Below are 22,561 nucleotides of genomic sequence, written 5' to 3'. Positions count from 1 at the left end.
AGACGTATGAAGTTGAAATTTATGCCACACACTGAGGTCTACTGTCCCTTGGCGGTGTAAAACATTTACGCTTCTAAGTCGATGCAATCAAAAGATACGGCTATTTGTCACACATTTTGGTACTTGCAGAGTCACTTATCAAATATTTGAGAGTATTTTTGTTCTGTCGTTGCAACTACAAAAATGCATGTTTTTTTCCCACCAGACGCGTTTCGCTTTATTGAGGTTAAGTATCATCAGTGGTCTGTAATTAAATTATTTGCATTTTGATTTGCTTTTAAATCGAAAAAGCAGCGATGTGCTAGCAGACGGCATTTCCCGATGTAAGCGAGAAATCAACCGAAAATCACCGTAAGTGCAAATCAACTTACTCTTAACGAACTGTTTTTCGATGTAAAAGCAAATCAAAATGTAAATAACTTAATTACAGACTACTGATGGTGCTTTACCTCAATAAAGCGAAACGCGTTTGGTGAAAAAAACCACGCATTTTTGTAGCTGTAACGACAGAACAAAAATACCCTCAAGAATTATAAAGCAACTACAGACACTATGGCCACACAAACTAAGAATTTAATATCACTTATCAAAACCTATAAGGTGCGTCCCATTGACATAGCATCATGAAATTTAGCAAGAAGCAAGGTTCCACAGCACAACTACCGGTAGAGGAAAAAAAAATCCGAAAATTTGTAATTATATTACATAAAAATATTTTTTGCCATTAAAACCTACACAGCATTCATCATCCGTCAAAAGCACAATAGAAAAAAATATTGCTGCATGCAAATATAAAATTTAAGTTGCAGTCATATTTTAGAAAGTAAATCAAAAATATGTTATTAAATCTTCTCTCTCTACGTATATAAGCTGAAGTCCCCTGCTTCGTAAATGTCCGTGTTAGTCTCAGGAGCTTCTGTAGAGATTGTGATACGGCTTTGGAATTCCGGGGCTGATGCTTGCCAGTATCGATATCGATAACAAGGAAAAGTCATAGAGATTCTCGAGCCCCAGGATGGATGAGAACTATCTACACACATGGTTAAGTTTGTACGCAACCCTCAACGCGCGGATCCTACTCTCACTTGCGAATTTTTCTGCTGTAGCGACACACACACACACACACACACACACACACACACACACACACACACACACACACACACACACAGTCACACAGTGGGAGTGAATGACTAGGAGCTCTGTACTGGCCTATCAGCGCCTGGCACGCTTCCCGCTTCGAAGTGGACGATCCTTTATCAGCGCGACCACTGGCGGTTCTGTGCTGTTCGTTGATAACAGCTGAATGCGCCATTCACTTTCCGCCATCTGATACGAACCTGTTCGATGAATTAGTCAAAGCTCTCATATGCACGAATTATGAGTTTTGTTCCGTCGTCTGTATTCTGCTTTTGGCGAGCGCATTTAGAATGAAACCTGTAATTTTTTATACAGAAGTGTGTGGATTGCTGTGTTATAAAAGTTAAATTACGTGTTTGTATTGGTAGCACTGTCAAAAACAGTATCGTATCGTTTCATAGTAAAAACACGCGTTGTATGTCGAAGTGCTTACGTTTTTCCAAGGAAAAATGACGAATAGATTGATAAATCTCTCAAAAAGTGAAGTATGACGCCAAAACGAAGTGTTTTTAAGAAACGTGGGTTTCATGGTAATAGATTTTCGAATAAAGGGAAACATTGTGTTCAACATGTGGCGAGTGAAGTTACGGACAATGAAATACAGGCAAAATCGTCATTGTCTAGAGAACCACCCATTAGTGCTTGGAAGATTAAAATAAAACGTTGTGATACACAGTTTTCTCAAAACGAAAGTGATGTAAATGGTAGGTTAGGTTATATTCTGATAGATTTACACATCTTAACAAGGGTGTAAGGTGAATGTGTGTGTTGTAAAATATGTGGAGGGCCAGTTAGTTTACATGAAGACAGTGAGGTATCAAATGGACTGGACAGGAACCTTATCATTAATTGTGCCAGTTGTAAATATACTGATTCATTTTGTAATTCTGCTAAGTGTAAAGATAATTATTTTGAAGTAAATGTTAGGTGGTTTTATGGATTGAGAGCTGTTGGCAAAGGACAGACTGCAACAGAAATAATGTGTGCCGTGATGAATATGCCATGCCCACCTTGTAAAATAGACAAGTATATAGGATTTATTGGAGCTGCATTGTGAGTCAATGAAGGCTGCTGCAAATGAAGCTGTTAAAATAAATGATGATATGACTAACATACCAGTAGCGTTTGATGGCACTTGGCAGAAGCGTGCCTACGATTCTAAGAATTCTGTTGCTTTGGTGACCAGTGTGGATAATGAAAAAGGTTATAGATTTCCAGATTTTAACCAACATTGTTATAAGTGTAAGTCAGGGAATGAAGAAGGGCATACCTGTGACATAAATTATGATGGAACAAGTGGTGGTATGGGGGCCTTTGCAGCTACTAAAGTTTTTAGTCGATCTGTGAACGAAAGGGGAGTGTGTTACACTAAGTTCTTAGGTGATGGAGACTCAAAAGCATATAACAGTGTAGTAGCCGCTCAGCCTTAAGGAGCCGGCCGGAGTGGCCGAGCGGTTCTAGGCGCTACAGTCTGGAACCGCGACTGCTACGGTCGCAGGTTCGAATTCTGCTTCGGGCATGGATGTGTGTGTTGTCCTTAGGTTAGTTAGGTTTAAGTAGTTCTAAGTTCTAGGGGACTGATGATCTCATCAGTTAAGTCCCATAGTGCTCAGAGCCATTTTTCAGCCTTAAGGTGAGAAGATTATCACAAAACCGGTATGTGTTGGTCATGTCCAGAAGAGGATGGGCAACAGGTTGAGGAAGTTGAAACAAAGTTTGAGAGACAAGAAACTTTCTGATGGTAAAACCATAAGAGGCGCGCCGACAGACAAAATGACTGATGAACTACAGCATTAGAAATAATACAGAGGATTTGTTGAAAATGAAGCAGGCAGACTACCTTCTTCTACAGACTGTCAACTCCTGGACCTGATTCATACTGCAATTACTGCAATGCCCAGTACTCAAACAGTTCATACAGGCATACACATTCCATCGCAGCAGCAGTCATGGGTATCATATTGAAACTTCTTTATTTAAATGAGTGTTTCTGTACTGAAATTGCAGAATGACAGAGTATATGGAACTTCTACGTTATTTGATTCTGAAACATCTGAGTAAAACTTAACGTACTGAGCCTACTTTTTCTGTACTTTTTCTTATCATGTCAACACTGAGCCACAATATTCTAGCGCAACGCAATCTGACTGCTCAAAAGAATTACAACCTGACTTCAAATAATTAATTCAAAAGAATGGCCCTGACTAAAAAGAAATCTTAACAATAACCTATACGTTTCATTAAGCACTTACCTCGCAAAAATCTTCATTATGCGAACTACTGCAATACAGCGAGCGCCAACATTGCCAGCTAAATAAAAGATTCTAACTACTAAAGCCACTAACTACTAATGGGCATGTGGTTAGCAAAGGAAAGATGCTGTTGCTAATCAAATAATGTATTTTACATCTAGTACAAAGGTATATAATCATAAATAATATTCAATCTCCAAGTCGAACATGTACAGATCGTTAGCCTACGCTAACACTTCAGACCTCTACCCTCCACCAATGCCAACTTCTGACATCTAACACCCATCACTACTGGCTGTTCACCTCCAACTGCCCAACAGTACTTCCATCACTGCTGGCGACTTAACTTCCAACTGCCCAACACTACTGGCGATTAACTTCCAACAACGAGTCCAACCAGCCACAGAGTCTCTTACAAAGAAAGCGCAGTCAGAGATCCAGTGCAATGCGCTACACAGCGCTGCCAACACAGAAGCAGCCCACATACAATAAAACCTACTTACAGACACCTGACGAATCCTATATAACTGAAGAAGTGTCTGCATGGTCAGACTCAAAATCCCACTGAGTCGTTCAATAATCCTATACGGACTCACTCACCAAAATATGTTTTTCTTGTAATGAAGACTCTAAAGTGGGGTGGTCAGTGATGATGTTATTGCTTTTAATGATGGCAGCATTGGTAGGGTGAAAGTGCTGCAGCATATGGGAATTAAACCTGGAGCATACTGCATCAGAGAACTTGAACGGATGGACAAGGTTTGCATTGATAAAGCAGAGTATGCACCACTAAGGAGTCCAGAAAGAAGAAAAAAGTTGGAAAAAGATCAAGAGGGATATACAGTATGGTGCAGGGTGCATCTGAGTGACTAAAAATAAAAAATTAAGCGTATATTGAGTTACAGCCTTTTGAAACTTTAGAAGCCGTTCCTGAAAGTTTAGATTTTCTGTTGCGTTTTTCCCTAAATCTCAGAAAGCACTTCGAGTAGAGTATTCAAATTTTCAGGGAGTATTAACATACATATCCTGAAACACTGAACTAAAAGAAGAACATAATGTTAGGTATAATTAAAATTATTTAGGATAACGTACAAAAAAGTACACAAAATTTTAACCATGTAATAAAAAAATTGTAGACCTATTTCTGAAAGCAGTGGCTGAAATGCAATTATTGTACACTACTGGCCATTAAAATTGCTACACCAAGAAGAAATGCAGATGATAAACGGTTATTCATTGGTCAAATATATTATACTAGAACTGACATGTGATTACATTTTTACACAACTTGGGTGCATAGATCGTGAGAAATCAGTACACAGAACAACCACCTCGCTTGCCGTAGTGGCCGAGCGGTTCTAGGCGCTACATTCTGGAATCGCGCGACCGCTGCGGTCGCAGGTTCGAATCCTGCCTTGGGCATGGATGTGTGTGATGTCCTTAGGTTAGTTAGGTTTAAATAGTTCTAAGTGACTGATGACCTCAGGAGTTAAGTTCCATAGTGCACAGAGCCATTTGAACCAACCACCTCTGGCGGTAATAACGGCCTTGATATGCCTGGGCATTGAGTCAAACAGAGCTTGGATGGCGTGTACAGGTACAGCTGCCCATGCAGCTTCAACACGATACCACAGTTCATCAAGAGTAGTGACTGGCGTATTGTGACGAGCCAGTTGCTCAGCCACCATTGACCAGACGTTTTCACTTGGTGAGAGATCTGGAGAACGTGCTGGCCAGGGCAGCAGTCGAACATTTTCTGTATCCAGAAAGGCCCGTACAGGACCTGCAACATGTGGTCGTGCAATATCCTGCTGAAATGTAGCATTTCGCAGGGATCGAATGAAGGATAGAGCCACGGGTCGTAACACATCTGAAATGTAACGTCCACTGTTCAAAGTGCCGTCAATGCGAACAAGAGGTGACCGAGATGTGTGACCAATCACTCCGGGTGATACGCCAGTATGACGATGACGAATACACGCTTCCATTGTGCGTTCACCGCGATGTCGCCAAACACGGATGCGACCATCATGATGCTGTATACAGAACCTGGATTCATCCGAAAAAATGACGTTTTGCCATTCGTGCACGCAGGTTTGTCGCTGAGTACACCATCGCAGGCGCTCCTGTCTGTGATGCAGCGTCAAGGGTAACCGCAGCCGTGGTCTCCGAGCCGATAGTCCATGCTGCTGCAAACGTCGTCGAACTGTTCGTGCAGATGGTTGTTGTCTTGCAAACGTCCCCATCTGTTGACTCAGGGATCGAGAAGTGGCTGCACGATCCGTTACAGCCACGCGGATAAGATGCCTGTCATCTCGACTGCTAGTGATACGAAGCTGTTGGGATCCAGCACGGCGTTCGTATTACCCTCCTGAACCCACCGATTCCATATTCAGCTAACAGTCATTGGATTTCGACCAACGCGAGCAGCAATGTCGCGATACGATAAACCGCAATCGCGATAGGCTACAATCCGACCTTTATCAAAGTTGGAAACGTGATGACACGCATTTCTCCTCCTCACACGAGGCATCACAACAACGTTTCACCAGGCAACGCCGGTCAACTGCTGTTTGTGTATGTGAAATCGGTTGGAAACTTTCCTCATGTCAGCACGTTGTAGGTGACGCGACCGGCGCCAGCCTTGTGTGAATGCTCTGAAAAGCTAATCATTTGCATATCACAGCATCTTATTCCTGTCGATTAAATTTCGCGTCTGTAGCACGTCATCTTCGTGGTGTAGAAATTTTAATCGGAAGTAGTGTAGTTCAGTAGACTCAGATCATACAGTTTAACGTCCTGTAAAAGTTTCATGTCAATGGATACAGTGGTTCCTGAAATACAGGGAAACTGTCACTAAATTTGACATTGTCGGGATAGGGCTTTCTAACTCCCCTTCAAGCGACACACGAACCGACGCTGTCTGCTGGCGGAGACGGCGCCGTGAGAGAGCTAGCTAGCTGGCTGGCGTACCGTACAGTACCGTCTGCCGTGCGGACCTGAGCGCGCGCGCGGCTGCGCACTGCGCCGGATATCCTGCTTCGGCACAGCACAGCGGCCGTGCCCGCTGCCTACCGGCCGTCGGCCGCAGGTGGACGGCAACCGGCGACGTCTGACAAGTGCGGCGCTCGTCCCTGGCTGCGCCACTGCCAGCTGACCGAGGGTTGGCTCAGTGGAACTGTTAGCAGCGCTGCACGGGCCGTGTCATAATAATGATGCGGGTCAAGCTACACGAAAGTACTCGTTCAAGTCACGTTAATATGTCCACCGACAACGTTAGACGGTATGTCCAATAACCACTCACAGGCGGCAGGTGGCAGTACAAGCTGTGGAGGGTATATAAGGCGCGTCAGGGGACGGGGATAACAGTGCTGTGTTTCTCGTAATGGAAAAACGTAGTGATTTATCTGACTTTAAGAAAGATACACTATGTGATCAAAAGTATCCGGAGACCTGGCTGAAAATGACTTACAAGTTCGTGGCACCCTCCATCGGTAATACTGCAATTCAGTATGGTGTTGGCCCACCCTTAGCCTTGATGACTGCTTCCACACCTGCCGACAGAAAGCGTGGGATGGTGGTGGTTTCTTGCAGAAATCACCGACGAAACCTTTGTCTAAGAGTAAGATTGGCAGTCACGAAAATAGAGTAATGTATGCGAAAACGAATGCTTCTCGGAGAGGAAACTTCACCTTACGTGATAGTTTTAAACGTTTGTCAGCTCTCTATGTCCGCTTCTACCATATAAGGATATGGCACAGAGTCGAAGTAGGTATCCCGCTTGTTTGAATTGTAATGCTACTGTAGTGAGCTGTAAGTTACAACTCTGTTTCCATCCGTCTCCAATGTGCAGGGTGGAAACACCGTGGAAACAACGAAGGAAGTAGAATTTGCGACCTCCGACCTGCCTGTGATACCCGCCAGTCACACTAATGCCTACTAGGAGGAATTGCAATAGGAAAAATACTTTCAGTAGGGTACTCATAAATTTGTCTCTAGGCTCAATCTGGCTTCCCTCCTGGTTTTTTGTCCCCTTAGTATGCTGTTGTAGATGATAGTACGTCTGTGGGACTCCTTATTCGATGGTGCTACGTTATGTGGATTCTCTGTCTAAGCCAGGAGATGGTTATAATTAAAGTGCATTTACTCTCAGAGATCCAATGTCGGTTGTAATTAACTTATGGTAGCGAAACTTGAGATACGCTAATGAGTTAATACGGAAACGATTTACGCTGAAAAAAAGTAGTTCCAATTTTGGCCACAAGGTGCAAATCTGGCACTGTGAGTGTAAGAAAGGCGTACAGAAACGTTTCCATATGTAATGGATTAAGACGGGACTTGGACACAAACCGTCGATCTGCTGAGAATAGCATAATGTTGATTGTATTATTAACCGTCATTTACAAAATTTGTTCAATATGAGCGCGAGAGACGTCGAAGAGGTGCTACATCCGTAAAACGACGTGATGAACAGTTGCTGGCAGCATTTCCGGTCGAATCTGAGCAACGTGTTCTTGTATACTGGCCTGCACATCAGGTGGAAACCGAAAATGCGTTCTTTTATGTATACTCAGAGCCAAAAGTCACATTGATTTAGATGAGGTGATCTTGGAAGTCATGTGTCTGGAAAACCTTTGGAGATTATGGGTTAGTGGAAGGTTACATTAAGCAGATCTCTCACTGGGCAAGCGACATGAGGTGTTGTTACATCTCGCATGAAAACAGTGGTTTCCACACAATTGTGATCTTCCGAAGTATGAATCACGTGCTGTACAAAGAGGTCTCGATAACGTGCAGACGTTGTGGTACACCTGACAGGCCCTCTGGGTGTACTTTTGTCAAAGAAGAACAGACCGAGAATAAAGGTACTTGTGAATCTACACCACACAGTCACATAAGACGAGCGCAATGGCTCTTTGTGCACAACACAAGATTTTAACAGTACTCCAGATTCGGCCGTTTTGTGTATTCACTGAACCCTGTAGCGCAAAATGTGCCTCGTTACTCCACAGAATACTGCCCGGCCACGTGTTATCATCTCTGATCCATGGCAGAAACCAAAGAGCGAATTTAGAACGTTGCTGCGAACCATGAGGTTTCAGTTGCTGCACCGTCTGGCTCTTGTGTGGGTACCAGTGTAGACTAGACCGCAGAACTTTCCGTACTGTTGACCATGGGCTGCATAATTCTCGTGACTCCGGACGAGCACTAGCATTGCCCGGGGCACGTGCTGAATGGTCAGTTACAGCAACAGCGACGTCGTTAATAACTTCCACTGCTATAGGACACCATCCTTTTCCAATTGCCACACTAAGCTCGCCGGTGTTTTCGAATTTCATTATCATCTTCTTTAAACCATTTAATGACACGGGGCCTTTCCTCAAAACAGTTTCACTAACAGCCCACGGTCTCTCCTCTCGATAGCTATGCTGTTCACTCACGTTATGGCTTGTCTAATGGTGGATGTCATACCGTCATACAGTGTACAGCGCCAGATCTGCATCTGGTGGCCAAAATAGGAATCAATTTTTTCCACCATAATTCGGTTCCGCATTAATGCATTAGCTTATGTGCCAAGTTTCGCTGCCATACGACAATTACAGCCCACATTGTGACTCTGTGAGTAGCTGCACTTTAATTTACAAGCACCCGACACATTCACGACGACACCAGGGACATCAAAAAATACCTTCTACTACACTGTCCTAACATTTCACAGTAAAGTTTGATAAAAGTTTATTACAAAGTCTGCACATCGCGACCATGACGTTGTGCCTCTTCTAAGCTCTACTATACTACCGTTATAGTAGGCGCCTTCTGACCGTCGTCCGCAGCTCGTGGTCGTGCGGTAGCGTACAAAGTCTGCACATCGCGACCATGACGTTGTGCCTCTTCTAAGCTCTACTATACTACCGTTATAGTAGGCGCCTTCTGACCGTCGTCCGCAGCTCGTGGTCGTGCGGTAGCGTTCTCGCTTCCCGCGCCCGGGTTCCCGGGTTCGATTCCCGGCGGGGTCAGGGATTTTCTCTGCCTCGTGATGACTGGGTGTTGTGTGATGTCCTTAGGTTAGTTAGGTTTAAGTAGTTCTACGTTCTAGGGGACTGATGACCATAGCTGTTAAGTCCCATAGTGCTCAGAGCCATTTTTCTGACCGTCAGTTGAGAACCTGATAGGTCCTATTATATTGCACGCGAGCGGCTTTCATACGTATTCACTTGTTTACTAATTTGAGTGTAAAATATCTTGAAAAATATATCCGTTAGAAGATTATTGTTATAGAGGCTTTTCCCGCGCCCGGTTTTATTCATTTCATGATGTACACTTAAATTGTTAATAAACGGATTACTTTCGCTTGTGATTTCCGCGCTACCGTACTGCCATTGTTCACATAAAGTGGAGGTCCTGAGGCTCGCCTACAGACCAAAAATATAGAAAAAATATCTTCAAACCAACGGAAAATTGACTTCCACGACTTAGGATTGCAAGTTTGACTATGTAGTCAGTCACAAAGTGAAAGTACCCAGCACCTGTTACACACCACCTGCTTCAGTTAGTAGCTCTGTGAAGAGGTGTTGATAATTACGTGAAGTATTTTAGATAATTTCGATGTGTAGCATAAATAATGCGCTACTGAGCAACATAGATACTAATTTCAATTAGTGTTTATTGTTCTGAAAGTCAGCCGTCGTTGAGTGTGGTCGTTTCACTCCCTAGCTATTCCAGTAGCTGCACAAAATGTACAGAAATTCACGCTTCTTATCTTCGTAATAACCAACTAGTCTGTATGCACAGATATAAACTTTGTCGTTCTTTTACTAGATTAATTACTTCAAGACTTCATCCTGGTTTCATTTTACGTAGCGTGAACTAACATTTCGTGTTTCCCCTAAGCAACGAATACACAGGTCTATTCCAGCTAGACGTAACGCGAACAACAGAAAACGAAGAATTTCAGTTTAGCTGGCTGCCCTTTTAGTTTTGGAAAGATCGTAGTTTCCTTATAGAGGAACTTGCTTCGTTATAGGTGCTTTCTGATTTGACTCTGAGAAAGAATGAACTCTTATTACGTGCCTTGTGCTACGTAACTACTGGTATTCAGTTATTTTTACTAATCAGCTCTTTCAGAGCTACGACTTCAGCGTTCAACAAATTTACAGATGTCAGTGTCATCTCAGTTAAAACTGCAGACAGTACTTAATAATACCAGTAAATGACAAGAGTTGTAAATTGTTTTACTTCTCCATTGATATTCATTCCACTACTAACCACAAGAGAGTAATCACATGAGCCATCTGTTTATATTCCTTACTTGATATTCCCTGACCGTAAAGTCGAAGAGAATAAGTAATAAATTTTACTCGCGTCCTCCAGTTTAATCACTAAACAAATTTTGTGAGAGGAAGTCAAAAAGTAAAGGGACTTCTGAAAAAAGGAATATTTATTGTGATGTTAGAAAACTGAAGCATGCATTATTTTTCTACGTAATCCCCCTGAACTTCAGCTTACTTTGTCCAGATTTCACAAGTCTTTTGATTCTGTCAGAAAAAAAAAAAAAATGTTTTCCGTTGCACCTATAACCAATTTTGCGCCGCATAAATGACTCCTGCATGGGTTGTAAATATTCTTCTCTTGAGGGCTTCCTTAAATGTTCCAAACATATGGAAATCGCTTGGAGCCACGTCTGTACCGTATAGCGGGTGTTTCAGCAGTTCGAAACCCAAATCCTTTATTCTTTTGGCCGTCCGTTAGGAAGAATGTGGCCGAGCGTTATCTTCCTGCAGGATGTCACATGTTCGCAGTTTTCCGCGATGTTTGGATGTGATAGCAGGTTTCAGTTTAGTTCGTAACACTTCACAATAGTTCTCACTGTTCACAGTTTCGCCTCTTGGGGTGAAAAAAACGGCTACCGCACCTTCTGTGTCTCAGAATAGTGTTAGAATAATCTTCCAGATGATGGTTGAAGTTTAAATTTCTTTTCTGATGATAATGGCTGTTTCCAAACCATGCTCGCAACTTCATTTTTCGGTTCGTGATGATGTACCCACATTTTGCCTATAGTAACGATTTGCTGTAAAAATCCATCTCCTTCGCGGTGATAAGAGGCCAAATGCTTCGAGAGAAGTCCATTCTTTGCGCCTTATGCTGTGCTGACAATTCTTTCGGTACCCATCTTGCACATACTTTCCGAATATTTAGCCTGTCGTGCAGGCGTCACAAAGAGATGTTCTTCCATGTTTGAAGCGCTCTATCCATTCGTAGATCTTGCTTCGCGATAAACAGCTGTCACTCTACTGCGCTTCCATTCGACAAATAACTTCCGCAGTTTTAAAAACTTCCGCAAACAAAAAGCGAATCCCTGCCCACATTTCTTCCTTGGTGCAGATCGACACAGGAATTGCCTTGTTTCACATTATGCTACAATACAACGACTAACACGGGAATAAGAGTGACACGTTTATAGTTTAGTTGCAGATGACAATACTTCAGCTCTGGATACTAGCAGTGTTACCAAACGCCACGGCGAGAAACTGAAAAGTCCCTTAACTTTTTGACTTCCCCTCGTATTTCATCCATCCATTCAGTCATGCGCAACAATTAAGTGATAACTTTACAAAAGTTCAAAATGGTTCAAATGGCTCTAAGCACTATGGGACTTAACATCTGAGGTCATCAGTCCCCTAGACTTAGAACTACTTAAACCTAACTAACCTAAGGACATCACACCATCCATGCCCGAGGTAGGATTCGAACCTACGACCGTAACAGCAGCGCGATTCCGGACTGAGGCGCCTAGAACCGCTCGGCCACAGCAGCCGGCTTTACAAAAGTAGTTACATTCCCAGAGTTACGGAAGTGCTGTTTACCTAACTGGGAAAAATCGTGCGTTTCACTTCTGCTACGTTACAATTAAGGCCCCTTAAGCGATCAAACAATTTGCCAAACTTCACTTGCTTGTCAAATTATGAACCAGTGTGCTGCTTTGTTTGACGAGTTTGTCACACATCGACTGTGTTTGAGAGAAATTTTAATTGATAACCGATTTGACATACAAGTTTGACCGTTTACTCAAGTGCGTGTGTCAAACCATTTTTAAATGCTTAACGGACATCGAAGTTGCCGGATCTGACGAATGTTGATGTTTCGCCGCGGATTTTGAGCGAGAAAGATCAAAAGAGTTTGTGGACATTGGCACTGGCAAGACCATTGGCACTCACGAAAATGGTAGAGTTGTTGCTTGTTTCCCTCTCAAATATTACACAGCAAGGCGTTAAGAAGAAAATCTATGTTCTACGCGCGACGAACAAACGGATGTATAATAAAATAAAAAAAATCGTAACACCAGTTCTTCCTGGGCGATTTGTACGTATTTTTTAAAATTTCCATTTTTAGAGGACCAAGTAGAAAAGGAAGTCGGTACTAGTACAATCGAACATCACGTAATTAATGTTTAATTAGTATCAGTATTTGTATTTAGCGTCGTCAAATGTTTTATATATATAAATTTTTTTATAAATTTCATGTAACATCGTATTACAAGCATTTTTTTGTCATGGAATTGCTCCAGCTGTAGCAGAGTATTCACAGAAACGTTTTCGAACTTTTTTTGATATAAAATTTGATGCTTTATGCGGTTGAACTTGAAACATGTCATTTGAACATATTCTCTGTGAAACAGGTGTAATATTACCGGTAGCAAAATCTTCAGTATTTACACTGACGTATAGTTTGATAAGCTTAGTTAGTACGTCTGCACGCTTGTTTGACAAACCCATGGATAGCAGATAGTGAATTTTACAAATAAATTTAGAGTAACAGAAGCTTGCTGCTTGTATTGCAAGAGTGATAGGCTTCGCCTGTTTCCGTAAAAGTCACTTGTTGCCATAAAAGTGATGTTAGACACAGCTCTGACAAAAACGAGTATTCTCTCTATTATCGCACTCAAAACGACAGGAAACCGAATGATTGACGATTACTCTCATTACAATGATATTGTAACGATAGGATTATGGTTTATGACTTCAGGCGCCAATCTAGGGACACAGCATCGATACTTCACTCATCAGCAATCCCGGTTGGTTGATTGATTCGTGGAAGGGGACCAAACAGCGAGGTCATCGGTCACTTCGAATTAGGGAAGGATAGGGAAGGAAGTCGGTCGCGCCCTTTCAAAGGGACCGTACCAGCTTTTGCCTGAAGCGATTCAGAGAAATCACGGAAAACCTAAATCAGGATGGTCGGACGCGGTTTTGAACAGTCGTCCTCTCGAATGCGAGTCCACTGGAGCCCTCGAGTGATTCCTTCCGCTCATTTCATTCTTTTTTTTTTTCACAACTACACTCCAAAGTGCTCGACGGTCCCTGTTCGTCAGTAGATCTTGGTACTGCTTCTCTACTGGCTATACAGTACTCCCTGCCTCCTTTTATACTAGCGGGTTCACCTCTCGTGTCATCTAGTGGTCAATTACACAGTACATATGGGTGTTCGGATACTTTTGATCGGATAATGTATTTGTTGTTGGTTAGTTACGTACTGGCCTGAAAAGTTTCGTCGCCAGTCTCCAGCTCAGGCTGCAGAAAGTTTATTCAGTTGCACGAGGGCGTCTGACATTTGACTTTTCCTCACTAAAGAGAACGGCGCGCCATAAATGCAACAGTGAAACTTAATTTTGGCATTTAGGCCAACAGTAGCTGTCATCCAGTTAGCTGACCATCTCTCCTGGGAGTTTATCCGCGCGCTAGGCCACTGTGTGGGCGGCTCCTTTATGTACCCGTTCCTCACTTCGCAGTCCAAATAGGATTACTCCGTTTCTGTACCTGTGGCGTGTTCATATCGTCGCCGCGCTCCAGAAGTATAATTTCTCAACACTGTCGTACTGGTCAGAATTCCGAATGCTATTTGCAGCAACAAATTATTTACATACTGAAACGGCGTCCGGTCACATCTTACGTATTTCAGACATGCACATTGACTAAGGTAGTGTATTGTGGCTGCGCTTTACTTGTCACGTCGTTCTTCCGAAATGCACGTAAATATTTTATGAAGCACAGTCGAACGGCGAAAAGTATCCTCATGCAAAGACTCATACACAGTTAACCAATTAAAAGTTAAATGGCCACAAAAGTCTGAATGAAGCAATCCGGCGAGTGGGAAACTAGTACACAGTAATGCTACTCTAATACAGAGGTACGTTTTCTAACAAATAATTACCGAGAGAACCTAAAATAACACAAAATGAGTAATAGATGTCAGTTCTCTATAAGATCATCGGTAAACGCACAGAAACGGTTTACACTCTATAGAGGTGGGATTTCGTTGTGTTCCTCCGGCCTGTGAACTGACTTCCCCAAGCCCTTGTAATGGAAGCAGCAGTGGAATGTAGATTTTGCCATACCGTGCAGCTTTGAAGTTCTTCACATTTCCATAAACCTGCAGAAGTGGAAGCAGCGGTTAGAACATTAAACAATTCCCAGCATTAGCCAGGGATTGATCAGGAACTTTTCTATTTGTGATCGGCACATACCCACCGAGCCACCGATAAGAGAAAAAGCGAGAGTTAGGAAACTACTCGTATTGTCAGTGAGACAATGTAAGTTTTAAAATAAATGCACGTAAATACGTGCGTTCGTTTAATAAAAAATAAGAAAGAAAAAAAGAAATCAGCGGGATACCGCGAGTTACTTACACCAAACCCCTCAGAAAATAACTGTGAACGACCTTTCAAAATATTGTCATTGGAGTTCGGCTTAATCCTGTGTAAGAGTTAAATGTGCGCTGTCCCAATACTGCTACCTCACTTTTCAACTTCATGCGAATAAGAGGGCTCCGGTTGGTACTCCGCCGTTCAGTACTTGGCGCTCGAGCGTTAGGCGGCTGCAGCGAGGGCGAGCGACTGACAAACTACCGGTCCGAGCGAAAGTTTAAAAGCTGTGCTTTCAGAAGGTCGCAACTGCGTATTAACAAAAGTACGGTCCCAACTTTAGCACAGGATCGCTTGCAGGGGCTGACATATTGCAAGTGTGATCTTTTCTCTTTAAAATATGAGGTCAAGTTGATGATGTTTCCATGTAAGATAAAATGTATTTCCTCTGTGTCCTTCTTTATGCGACACAGAAAATGTTGGCTATTCCAAAGCCGGCCGGGGTGGCCGAGCGGTTCTAGGCGCTTCAGTGTGGAACCGCGCTGCTGCTACGGTCGCAGGTTCTAATCCTACCTCGGGCATGGGTGTGTATGATGTCCTTAGGTTAGTTAGGTTTAAGTAGTTCTAAGTTCAAGGGGACTGATGACCTCAGAAGTTAAATCCCATAGTGCTCAGAGCCATTTGCGCCATTTTGCTATTCCAAATGAATGCACTTCCTGATGTGAAAGGAATATCTTTATCCTCAAAAGCCGTGGGAACAGCTACTACCTATGCGCCAAAAGTTAGCATACAGTTCCAGTTACATAAATCGTAGCGGGCCCTGTTTTTGTATCGTATAAAGAACGGCCAACAGGAAATCGTTTTATCTTATTAGCGTAGGCCAGTCTTGTTAACTGCAAATAAAGTCTGTACCTAGCAGAGGAGCTGCAGTTGGCGCCGTTTAAACGGCAGTAAACGATTCAGCCCGCTTTGCCTCTAAATTTTAGCTCAAAAAAAAAAAATGCTTCAAATGGCTCTGAGCACTGTGGGACTTAACATCTGAAGTCACCAGTCCCCTAGAACTTAGAACTACTTAAACCTAACTAACCTAAGGACATCACACACATCCAGCAGGATTCGAACCGGCGACCGTAGCGGTCGCGCGGTTCCAGACTGTAGCGCATAGAACCGCTCGGCCACCTCGGCCGGCAAAATACGAGAGGTTTTATGCCTTAACGCAAATCACTCTGTGTGACTCGGCCTTCAACTCACAACTTTATTGACAAAGAAAAAAATATTGACCTGGCAATTATTTTCTTCGCGATCGAGTGACTCGGTAGCGGTCTTGATATGTAGGAGAGCGTAAGTTCTTTCCCTAATTACCAAAAACACCCCCCTCTCACCTCCGCCATCACCACGCCACTCTCGATCATTTAAACAACCGAACTCGGTTAATAAAAGAGCCTGCAACGTCTGATTACTTTACATACACGGTCCATTCACATTAAGGTGACCACCGCCTATGTTCGACGTCAGCTTGCAATAACCACTGACAGACGGCAGACTAGCAGTGGATGGTACATAACGTGTATCTCCGGGGTTTGGGGGGACGACGTGAAAAACCGTGCAGTCATTTCGTAACGCGGAAATGTGTTTTACTTGGCGTCCAAAAGGGTACGATCATTGGCTTGCGGGACAATCGTGGAAGCGTTTCCCGTTTGCGTGCCGCCCTGGCTACAGTATACCATGCACGGCAAAATGGCGCTATCCAAAAACGGCGCCGAGGCAAGCGTGATACACCGTGGGCCGTAGATGACAGAGGTGAATGACGTCTGCGGAGTTGTGTATGGGCCAATAGAAGTGCAGCTTTTGAGCAACTGACCGCCTAGATGAACCAACAAGCTACCAACAGTGTTTCCTCAACGACCGTTCAACGAACGTTGCTGCGTATGGGTCTTCGCAGCAGGCACCTGATTCATGTCCCAATGCTGACGGCTGTTCTTCTGCGACGAAGGATGGAATTTGCAAGCAGACACCACACTGTACGTCCTATGATTGGCGACAAGCGCCCCTTTCAGATGAGTCACGTTTTATGTACCATCGGACCCAGAGCAAACACCGTGCCACATTCGTTGGAAGGGTTCAGACAGGAGGAGGAAGCGTTAAGGTCTCAACCGAGAAACCTGGAGCAGTAGGCCACGACACTGGAGTCGACATAGCCCCACGCTCCTGTCAGTACCTTCCAGAACCTCATTGATTCTCTTCCTAAACGTCTCGCAGCGGTCCATGCTGCGAACGCTCGTTATTCACACTTTTGAAAGTAGTCACTTGAGTGTGACTCTATCGTGTGTAAATTAATGCGTTAAATATTTGACGTCAAGCATCTGAAGAATTTTTGGTTGAAGGTGTAAAAACTAAAAACTAAACTGCTCCCGAACAGGCCATGAAGGCCCAACGGTAGCGACTGGCCGCCGCGTCATCCTCAGCCCATAGGCGTCACTGGATGCGGATATGGAGGGGCATGTGGTCAGCACACCGCTCTCCCGGCCGTATGTCAGTTTCCGAGACCGGAGCCACTACTTCTCAGTCAAGTAGCTCCTCAGTTTGCCTCACAAGGGCTGAGTGCACCCCGCTTGCCAACAGCGCTCGGCAGACCGGATGGTTACCCATCCAACTACTAGCCCAGCCCGACCGCGCTTAACTTCGGTGATCTGACGGGAACCGGTGTTACCACTGCGGTAAGGCCGTTGGCGGTTGAAGGTGCAAAGCCCTAATTATGTTGGTTTTACTAAGGGTATCCAGAATGTCAGGACGAATTTGAATTTTGCGCCATTTTGTCATATGACGGTTGGCAGCAGTAATTTTTCCATGTTTGTTATCTGCAGTCCTTTCCATTAGTAGCCCGGTAGCTGTTGTGTGAGCATTGTTGTTTGTTGTTTATTTTCATCGTGGGGCAGACGACAACTCAACAACGTATCCAAGTGGTAAAAAGTTGTTGCAAAAACAGTGAAATTCCCACGGTAACCGTTCGTGAATTGCGTGTGAGTAGCTCCTCAGTTTGCCTCACAAGGGCTGAGTGCACCCCGCTTGCCAACAGCGCTCGGCAGGCCGGATGGTCACCCATTCAACTACTAGCTCAGCCCGACAGCGCTTAACTTCGGTGATCTGACGTGAACCGGTGTTACCACTGCGGTAAGGCAGCGTTGCAACGCTGCTCAACCGAATAATCAGTTCGGAAGTTGATCCAGAAGTCTGAGACCACGGGTTGTGTTCCAAACGTTCAGAAAACAGGACGACCGCGTTGTGTTCGGACACAACAAAATGTTGCTCTCGTGCGTGACATTGTGACCTTAAGCCTGAGAAAATCGGTTCGCCGACGAGCTCAGCAAGTGAATGTATCACCAAGTTCACTGCATGAAATCCTTGCAAAAGATCTGAAAATCCATGTGCACAAGATTCAACTTACACGAGAGTTGAAGCGGGCAGATCATGGAAAGAGACATCGATTTGCCCAATGGATCTTGGCTCGACGAGGGAGAACGGGAACTTCACAAAAAGAATAATTTTCTCAAATGAGGCGCACTTCCAACTCAAACAGTATGTCAATAAGCAGACCTGCAGCATTTGGGGTAACAAAAATCTGCGAGTGCCTGTGGAAGATGAAATGGTTCAAATGGTTCTGAGCACTATGGGACTTAACATCTGTGGTCATCAGTCTCCTAGAACTTAGAACTACTTAAACGTAACTAACCTAAGGACATCACACACATCCATGCCCGAGGCAGGATTCGAACCTGTGACCGTAGCAGTCGCACGGTTCCCGACCGAAGCGCCTAGAACCGCTCGGTCACACCGGCCGGCTGTGGAAGATGAGATGCATCCACAACGCACGATTGTGAGGCGTGGATTTTAGACGGGGGGAGTGATCGGCCCGTACTTTTTAGAAACTGATGAGGGATCCTCTGTCGCTGTGAATGGCGACTGTTACCGACACTTGCTTTCTGATTGGTTTTTCCCTCTTCCTGATAAAAATGACGAATTTTGGTTTTAGCAAGATGGCACGACATGTCACACATCGCATTAAACGATTGCCCTGCTGAATGAAAAGTTTCCTAAAAAAATTATCTGTTTACGTGGCAACCAGGAATGGCCTGCCAGACCGCGCCTTGTAACTTTTTTTTGTGGGGATCTGTGAAATCAAAAGTGTACGTGAGCGCACCACAAACGATACACCAATTGAAGCATGAAATTAAAAAGGTTATTAACGCCATCCCACCACGTTATCGAGAACTTCAATGAATGCATTTCCCGTTGTCGCGCTGCCTTGGGTGGTCATACGGAGGATATAATTTTTCAAACATAAGTGGCAGGAATTAGTTGATGTGTGTTTTTTTAAATACATTTTCAATAAATTTTGTACGTTCTATAGCACTTTAATATTCGTCCCTACTTCCCGGACACACTGTAGTTTCGGATTTTTTCCCCCCGTAGACTAATGAACAAGTCAAAACTAAAACTGCATTTCATTGAGACGCCAGTCTAATAGCCTCTCTTTCCAGTCTGAAGAAATGAGTGTCGCAAAGCGAAAAAATTTTGCGGCAAATACGTTCAGTGATATATGGATACTGTGTGGAATATTTGTTGCGAACAGATTTAGTAGTAAAGGGGCAATAAATTCAAACGTCACGTATGATGCTGATGTTCTACTGATTGAGCAGCGAAAGTTTAGCAAGCGATAAACTTTTTTTCCTTTCATTATTTTGTGGAGGATAGGCGCGAATAAAAGTGTCGAAAATGTTTGGAATTGTGTGTAAAGATTGTTGGAAGCCACTAAGTGTTCTCGTTCTCAAATGCTGGATGAATATGGTGTGAATAATTTGCACTCCGTGAGTTAAGCTGCCTTAAGGCTTGTAACTTTAGCACTTATTGTGGTAAACGTTCAACATTAGATTATACCTCTTAATGTCTTCATGGTTAGATTATTATAGCATTTTAAAATTTTAATTTCGGTCTATAATTGCGTGAAATGCTGAACATCAAATTTATTTTGCCGCGGAAAGCCGTTGGATAGACACTCTTCAACTCGGGCGGGTGTTATTACCCGATTAGTAATACAGATTGGCGTGTAACTCATGGATTTTTATAATGTGATGATGGAATTTAATCTACGAATCGCGATATAAACATTCCTGCATGAAATAAATCGCGACTGAGCGGCTGTGCAAGATGTTTATAACGTTAGATGCTTCGTGCCGCTGCGATTCTGAGAAGATATCCGCATCGTCTGTCTTGCTTTTTATGTTGAAAGCTAAATGTGTTGCGCTTCTCATTGCTAACGTTAACTTGGAAATTAGCGCCGTTGTACCTTTATGTGGCGACAGACCGTAAAAACAGATTACCCTTTTCATTCGGGTTGGGCAGCGTGTTTAGTTTCAGCGAAATTTTAATCACGGGCTGCGCTTCGGTTGACTCCATACGCCTCGCATCACGCTTACATCTGCGCAACTGTAGTTAATTCAGCTGCTGTGACAACGGGAAAATTCAGCCAGTGAGTTTTCATTTACAGCAGAAAATAAAAATAACAATTCACAGTTCAGTGTTTAACATAAAATTAACATGGTGACTTTTTAAAATAATAGTGACCATGACAAAATTACATGCGTAATTACATTCAAATGCTCCTTAACGCTTCGCTAGGTGCTTAAATAAGCGACTCGCATCAATACAATTATGCCTAAATTTTTTCTACCGTTGTTGGTACAGTAATTAAATGGTATCATGATAGAAACTAGATTGAAATGCTGATGATGCTGTGGTGTACGGGAAGGTGTCGTCGTTGAGTGACTGTAGGAGGATACAAGATGACTTGGACAGGATTTGTGATTGGTGTAAAGCATGGCAGCTAACTCTAAATATAGATAAATGCAAATTAATGCAGATGAATAGGAAAAAGAATCCCGTAATCTTTGAATACTCCATTAGTAGTGTAGCGCTTGACACAGTAACGTCGATTAAATATTTGGGCGTAACATTGCAGAACGATATGAAGTGGGACAAGCAAGTAATGGCAGTTGTGGGGAAGGCGGATGGTCGTCTTCGGTTCATTGGTAGAATCTTAGGAAGAAGTGGTTCATCTGTAAAGGAGACCGCTTATAGAACGCTGGTGCGACCCATTCTTGAGTACTGCTCGAACGTTTGGGATCCCTATCAGGTCGGATTGAGGGAGGACATAGAAGCAATTCAGAGGCGGGCTGCTAGATTTGTTACTGGTAGGTTTGATCATCACGCGAGTGTTACGGAAATGCTTCAGGAACTCGGGTGGGAGTCTCTGGAGGAAAGGAGGCGTTCTTTTCGTGAATCGCTATTGAGGAAATTTAGAGAACTGCATTTGAGGCTGACTGCAGTACAGTTTTACTGCCGCCAACTTATATTTCGCGGAAAGACAACAAAGATAAGATTAGAGAGATTAGGGCTCGTACAGAGGCATATAGGCAGTCATTTTTCCCTCGTTCTGTTTGGGAGTGGAACAGGGAGAGAAGATGCTAGTTGTGGTACGAGGTACCCTTCGCCACGCACCGTCTGGTGGATTGCGGAGTATGTGTGTAGATGTAGATGAAATCGTTGTATACGACATAGTGAGGGCAAAACAGATTTATAGCTGATTTCTCAGAACAAGGAATAATTATCATCCTCCTTCCAAGTAAAAGCCCTATTGACCTCTTGCGGTTTCCTTGTATTTCTTAAACGTTCTATCCATTACTCTCTTCCCTCTGGGTGTATGATTGAATTTTCATATTGTTCTAACACGCGGAAGCCAATTTTGTCAGTATTCTAGAAGGTAATCGTGCTAACTGGCTAGTGAACTACCAATAAACCACCGAGTCTTCAAAGACTCGAACTCCCATGTATAAAACAGGTTTTCAAATGTGTGATTACAAAAGAATCAATGTGTTGAATATATCGTGTTACGCAGGTAAGCGAGGAAAATTTTAGGAACAATGTGACATTAATGCTTAAAGTTCGTTATAAGTCGCAAAGTGCTCTAGTTCTCAAATACTTGATGAATTTGGTCCGGATAATATGACCTTTCGGGTCAAATTGAAGCTGTTGAGATAGGGAAATGTATATTTGTTGTGTTATGGTTATACACAGTAGCTCATAATAATTGTTCGCCGGCCGGATTGGCCAAGCGGTTCTAGGCGCTACAGTCCGGAACCGCGCGACCGCTATGGTCGCAGGTTCGAATCCTGCCTCGGGCATGGATGTGTGTGACGTCCTTAGGTTAGTTAGGTTTAAGTAGTTCTAAGTTCTAGGGGACTGCTGACCTCAGCAGTTGAGTCCCATAGTGCTCAGAGCCATAATAATTGTTCAGTCTCAATGCATGCATGGCAACGGCGCGAGGAGTTCTGCCACTCTCTCAGTAGATCTCTGGTGTCTTTCGTACTAGGAGACGAACAGCTTGGATCCAACAGACAGGCCTTCATCCGTTTGTACGGGTTGTTTCATACACCAACGTCTTAACGCAGCCTCAGAGGAAAAGTTCGCAGGTGTG

At 43.5% G+C, this 22,561-nt stretch overlaps 1 protein-coding gene and 1 pseudogene across 3 annotated transcripts in view; one reads left to right on the top strand and one right to left on the bottom strand.

The window, feature by feature from the left end:
* The window catches only part of LOC126412356 (tyrosine-protein phosphatase non-receptor type 9), a 796,012-nt gene that overhangs the window by 12,018 nt on the left and 761,433 nt on the right, over positions 1–22,561 (top strand). The gene's annotated exons all lie outside the window — the stretch shown is intronic.
* LOC126413386 (5S ribosomal RNA) lies at positions 17,644–17,761 on the bottom strand (annotated as a pseudogene).

The sequence above is a fragment of the Schistocerca serialis genome, chromosome 7, assembly GCF_023864345.2.
Source record: "Schistocerca serialis cubense isolate TAMUIC-IGC-003099 chromosome 7, iqSchSeri2.2, whole genome shotgun sequence".
Taxonomy (NCBI): Eukaryota; Metazoa; Arthropoda; class Insecta; order Orthoptera; family Acrididae; genus Schistocerca; species Schistocerca serialis.
This window is presented reverse-complemented; position numbering and strand designations above follow the sequence as displayed.